This window comes from Corvus hawaiiensis, chromosome 19, assembly GCF_020740725.1.
Source record: "Corvus hawaiiensis isolate bCorHaw1 chromosome 19, bCorHaw1.pri.cur, whole genome shotgun sequence".
Classification (NCBI taxonomy): Eukaryota; Metazoa; Chordata; class Aves; order Passeriformes; family Corvidae; genus Corvus; species Corvus hawaiiensis.
In genome coordinates this window covers 10,660,681-10,666,853 of record NC_063231.1, presented here as the reverse complement: position 1 = coordinate 10,666,853, position 6,173 = coordinate 10,660,681, and positions in this window count along the sequence as shown.

Below are 6,173 nucleotides of genomic sequence, written 5' to 3'. Positions count from 1 at the left end.
AAACCATCCTTTGGGTGAGGGTATGGGTGTTAACGCCTTTGAAATGGGCCTTACTGTCTCTATTAACTTCAAGCAGCAGGTTTGCTACAGAGCCCAGACTGCTTGACCCCTGAAACAGACAAATGGGTCTGCACAAACCTGAGTTTCTGAACTTTGGGCTAAAATGACAGCCTCAGGGGGGGATATGTGGTAGGCGATTCGGGAAGGCTGTACCTTCCTAGTACCTCAGCCAAGGGGGAAAGGAAGAGAGCAGCATGCGGCCGGGAGTTTAGGATAAAAGGAGGCTGCATCCTCCAACACCTCGAGAGAGAAAAGCCCGCAGGCATGTGCCCCAGGGGACTCTCTCCCTTTATTGGAATAAAGTCACAGGACTCCTCTGTCTCCTCTATGGACGCTGGCTTTTCATGGCGTGATTTTTCCGCACAGGAGTGTCCTTAACAGCTGGCCAAAAGGAGAGATGCCTTGCTACGTAATAAGATAAGGAGGTGACTGCGTCCTTGGACGAGTTAGCTCAGACCTTGCAAGGGAGCCTACAGGCTGAGCTCCCAGTTCAGCAAAGGGTGGAGGCTGGGTTGAATGCCGAAAAGAGACAGAAAACCTGCAGAAACAGTTCAGCAAGTCTCTGGGAAAAGAATTACAATTGCAGATTGCCTGTCTGAAGGGGGAGGTGAAGAGCAAGCGGGGGGTCTTCAGCCTCCAGAAGGAGATGGACTTGCCTAAGTGTGATGTCACTTCACTCCCTGGAGGAGGACTGAGAAAAGCCAACAACCTCCCCTCTCCCCCACACCCCAAGCTCTGCCCGGCTGTAAAGAGAATTCTTTTAATCAGGACTCAGAGTCCGTGGTAATTATACTTCACTCTGCAACAAAATTGGTTAAGTTACAAGGGAAAAATAGCAATCGTCTCAAAGAAAATGAAATGGAGAATGTTTAATAATTTCACTAATGGGGGGGAATGAAATAAAGTTTTCCAAGGGGGAAGCACATGGTAAAGAGCCCTGGTCTCTTGCTCAGAGCAACTTGTTGTGTGAGAAGTTTGCACTCGTTAGAGCAGGAGAATCCACCTATCCCCATTCCAAAATGTGCTAGAATTACCAGGAAGTGTGGGACGCAGTGGGCTTCCAACCAATGCATGAGAAATAGCTGGCGCCCTGTGGCTTTCTCCCATGTCATTGTTACTTATTGCAAAATTTAAGGATTGAGACCAAGAAGACAAACTCTTGGTGCTGCCCTCAAAAAGTGAGTTGGGGGAGGGGTGGTGAATTCATTTGTCTGGTACAGCCATCAGCCTCGTTGCACTGTAGTTCCCTTGATTTCCCCATATACATTAGTCACCTGGCAGTCCTGTGATGTCCATATGGATTCTTAAGTAGGAGCTTTCGCTGTGTTTGGAAGCTTCACAACTTCATCTGTGAGTTCCCCATGATTTTTGGACACCTGTATTTGACAACTGAGAAGGAAAAAAAATCTGCCATGTCACTACTAACCCGAAGATAAGGGTCTGAAATCAGCTTAATTATGGGAAGAGTGCTTAAGCTGAGAAAAGCCAGAGGAATAGCTGCAGGGATGAACTTGTGATAAATATGATCCCAGATGGCACCTCAGGCTGCAGCAAGCACGTGGTGACTGGATGAAAGATCCAGTGGAAAGCTGGGGAGATAAGCAACAGAATTAGCACTCTAAACTTTGTAAGATTAGAATTCACTGCATTCAAGGAACTGCTGGTTAGCACACACTTTGCAGCAGCTGTGAAAGAGAAGAGACTGCTAAGGAGATGTGCTTTATAAACAAAATCATATCGAATTTGGGGGGCTATTTTAATCCTTCATTGAATTCTACATTACATGTACTGTCATAGATCAATTCTCAAACAGCTTTATTTTCAGCTATGTCCACAGCTGTATTTGAACCAGGTAAGTTAACACTGCTTTTCTTTCACACCCTAATTAGTGATTTCTACAGGCACTCACTGGCAGTGAGTACTAGAACTCAAAATAACATCTGCCCATACTGTGTGGAGTAGTTGTAGTCTCCTATGGGTGTTACATGAGTTGCGTGAGCAGTCTGGTCGCCCCCTCTTATTTGCAGTTGGTATTTCTGTCCTGAAAGGACAGCTGCTGAGAAATGAGGAGACGCTTGGTGAAGGGCCTGAAGCAGGAAACTTGAGGAACCCAAATTCCCTGAACAGCATGAGCATAGAGAAATTTTAACACAGGACTTCAGTGCTGGACATGGGAAGAGCTAGAAGGAATTCAGCTTCACAGTTTTCACCTCTCCTGAGTGCAGTCTGTTCATTATGAGTCTGCTGTTCAACCAGGGCTATGGTCAGTATATGTTCCTCAGAACTGAATGATTCATCTTCCTCAAAGGATTTGTGAATAGTAGCTGAACATACAGAGAGATTTGGCAGGAGGTCCCTATTCCTATATGAAGAATTATTTTGTGGAGATTGCATTATTAATCTGATGTTAAATGCTCTCCACATTACTGTATTGCACTAGACAAGAATTCAAAATTTCCACACCAGTCCTCTGGTAATGGGCAGCTCTTCTTCCTAATCCTAATTGGAAAATATGAAAAGAAAATATGAGTATTGGCTAATATGAAAATATTAGCCTTATGAGATATTCCACCATCCCCATAACTCATTTAGTGAGCTCAGGGGTGATCTCTGGGTTTGGCTTCCAATCTGGGGCCCAAAATGTGCCAGAGCACTCTTGGAAGGGGCTCCTACAGCACAGGAAGTCATCGGATGCTGCATATTGCACTGGATCACAGGCATGGTTTTTCTAACCACTTCACTGTGATGTTCCTTGAGATATTTTAATGACTGAAATGCAAATGACCAGGAGAAAAATGTCTTTGGATCTAGAGGATCTGAAGAAGTCTAAATGATTAGTGTAGATCAAGTGTGGATGTGGCACTTGGGGATAAGGTTTAGGGGTGGACTTGGCAGTCCTGGGGTGACAGCTGGACTAGTCTTTTCCAGCCTTAAGAATTCTGTGTTTCTATGATACTGTGATTGCACCTTTTCCTATAACTGGACCAGTTAGTCTTCTGGACTACCAGTAAATCTCTTTATCCCACACCATCAGCATTACACACCCTGCTACCTCTAACGCCCTGGTATAGAAGATGCTGTGTTGTTAGGTGTTTCTGGGACCGTGAATGTGAAAATACACTTATTTTGATGGCACAGCACTGCAAGGCTGAGGTTTTATGAGAATGAATAGCAGCAGGAATTGTATGCCAAGGTTTGTGTGATTGGCACAAGAATTGCATGCTGGTTTGTGGGGAACTGGAGGTAGGAAGGGGATATGGGAACCCCTGGAACTTCAGATTTGACAGAGGGAACTTGTTATTTATGCAGACAATAAAAGGTGCAAGTATGCATCAATTTCAAGTAAGAAATACAAGGCTGCCAAAAGTGAGAAAGCGAAGTTTCTTGAGAAATCACTTTTAAAATTAAATACGCACAAACACACATATTATCTGTGCATGCACAAGCATATATTTCATTTTGATGTGATAGTGCATCCCCCCTTGCTCCTCAGGTCTGCTCTACAATCTCAGGAATTCCCATAAAGCCTTGATGTTTGTGCAATGAGTGTCCCTTGACTCTACCAAGAGCCGTCGCATGGCTGTGCCTGTGTCAGCAGGAACTCCTGACAGGTGAAGGATGGGAGAGGGAATAACCAGTGACTTGCTGAAAGCCCTGGAACTTTCCCTACCTAAATCATAGCCAAGTAGAATGGTACCATTGGTGCTGGAGTTTTGGTAACAGCAGTAATTACCCACCTGTATTGTGGCAAGGATGGAAATTTATGGATGACTAAAACATCTTGCAACCCTATAAACAGCAAGCCTTAGTGAGGCACTTGGAGCTCTCCTGGACTGCAGCAGGCTGCAACCAGCATCTCCCTCGGAGTGGGATGCCTCCCAAAACCCATGAACTCTCAAGCCTGTGAAAAATGGAGGACTGATTTTCAAAAAATTCACCAAAAGCTGATGATGGGTTCCAGAGCAATATCCTCCACTCCCTGTGGTTCAGCTCTTGCCCACTGAGAAATTCCAAGACATTTGAAGTGAGTATTTCACTGAATGCAGAGGGAACTTTTAAAAGGCATTACCCTTGAACATTTATACACACAGCTTTGTGTCTGTGTGTGAGCATGTGTGAATTCATCTAAGCACTCCACAGCAAGTATAGTTTTAATGTTGCCATCTGGGATCTATAATTAAGTCACTGTTGCAATTATAGTAAATCCTTTTGAATCACTTTATGAATGCCAAATTAGTCAATGATTAAGTCCTGCTAAAACCCTTTAGACACAAACTGTTGACCGGGTCTGGTATTACGATTGGATCCAGCTGCACCTGGATCCATCAGGAGTTTAGAAGTCAAGGGGCCTTCTGTGAACCTCATAACTCCACAGCAGGATCTTTCTTATGCTTTTTACCCTTTCATCCTTTGTATCCCCAGATGTTGTGCAAATCATTCAAAGGAATTCTTAGTTGATTTTTCTTGATCTTTGTAATAAGTAATAGAGTGGACCTTGCCATCAAACTTTGTTGTGCTTTTGGAAATTTATATTGAACCCTTTTTCGCTAATGCCTTTGATGGTGATACTTTAAGCAACCTTAACAGCTCATTTGCAACATTTGATTCCTCAAAAGTCAGCTCAGGAATCTATTCAAGAGCTCCATATCAAAGTAGAGTCTCCCATTACTTGGGGCCAGGCTCCCAACTCACTGTTTCAAATCATTTCAGCTATTGAGAGCATCCTATACAAAAAACTCGGCTGTAACAGATTTTTACTTCCTGCTTTTTAGAAAATATTGAAAATATTTTTTAGAGAATACTGAAAAGTGACTCCTAATATTATTTGCTAGTTTTTGACATACTTTCCCTGTTCCTCTCAATGCATATGTTCCTAAAGCATCATAGGCGTTGTCATCACCATTACATGACTGAAAAGTTGTGGCATAAACATACCAAGGAAACTGCCATGGGTCAAGGAGCAAATCACTGAGAAAGGCAGCAATAGAACCATGCAAGTTCTCTAAGTGCCTTGAGTAGTCTAGATTCTCTCCTTAACACTCTTGAGAAATTATTTATAGATGTATTCACGTAGTCAGTAAGATATAAAAATGTTCTAATTATATCATTTAAATCAAGTGGCAATTATGCCCTTAGTTTGACAGACAATGCTTGGCCAAAAAAGGTTTGCCAGAAATGTTTTGACCGAAGAGAGGGGGACCATCTGCAGCATCTGCAGACGAGACACTATAAAATCTCCCAGAGACAAGTCTAGCCTGTCTCTGCAGAAGGCTTCCAGGTAAGTGCACGCGTTTCGTGAGCTTGAAGAAAGAGAACAATGTCCTTGCAATATCCTGTTTCATTTCTTCTGTCTCTAACAACCCTTTCCGTGGGGGAGTGCCCATGTGAACAAAAATTTTCAATGTAATTTTGATGCATGTCTTTATATTCAATCTACAATATTCTATGGAATTCTGGTCAGAAAAAAGAAATGACTGCCATTCCTATTTTACAGGGTTGGCCATATTCCAGGATACAAGCTGTTCTCCAAAGGTAATACACTGAATAATGCATTCCTTATCTACATTCTAGGACAGGACTTTTAAAGAGCTGCAAAAATTCTTTTCATAACTCCTCTTATATTTCAGCGAAATTTGCTTAGGCTAGATAGTTGAAAATAAGGAGGATCTAAAAAGTGAAGTAATTTTTAATTTTTAATATGAAATGTAATATTTTAAGCAAGAAAGTACTCTCTTGAAGACTCATTGATCATAATTAAGGACCAGAACAGAGAGTGATTTCTCTATGACTGTAGATTCTTTTATGTGAAAAACTCAAATCTGGTTAGAATTCAAGGTGAGTTACCAAATTGTACTCAATATTCAGAAGATGTTCTATTTACTGTTACAAGATCTACATGTTGTAGTTGTCTAAGTCTTACTCTTGGGTCAGACTAGGGTACTTCTAATTTCAAAGTAGATTTAATTGGTTTCTTCTTAAGAGCTTATCTTGGAGACTAACTAGGAATTTATTACCTAAAGAGCAAGGAGCTTTCTCATGGGTATAGATTGTATTATTCTTCTGGATGACCCATAACTTTTTTTTCTCCCCAAGACACCTCTGCTCACGAGCTT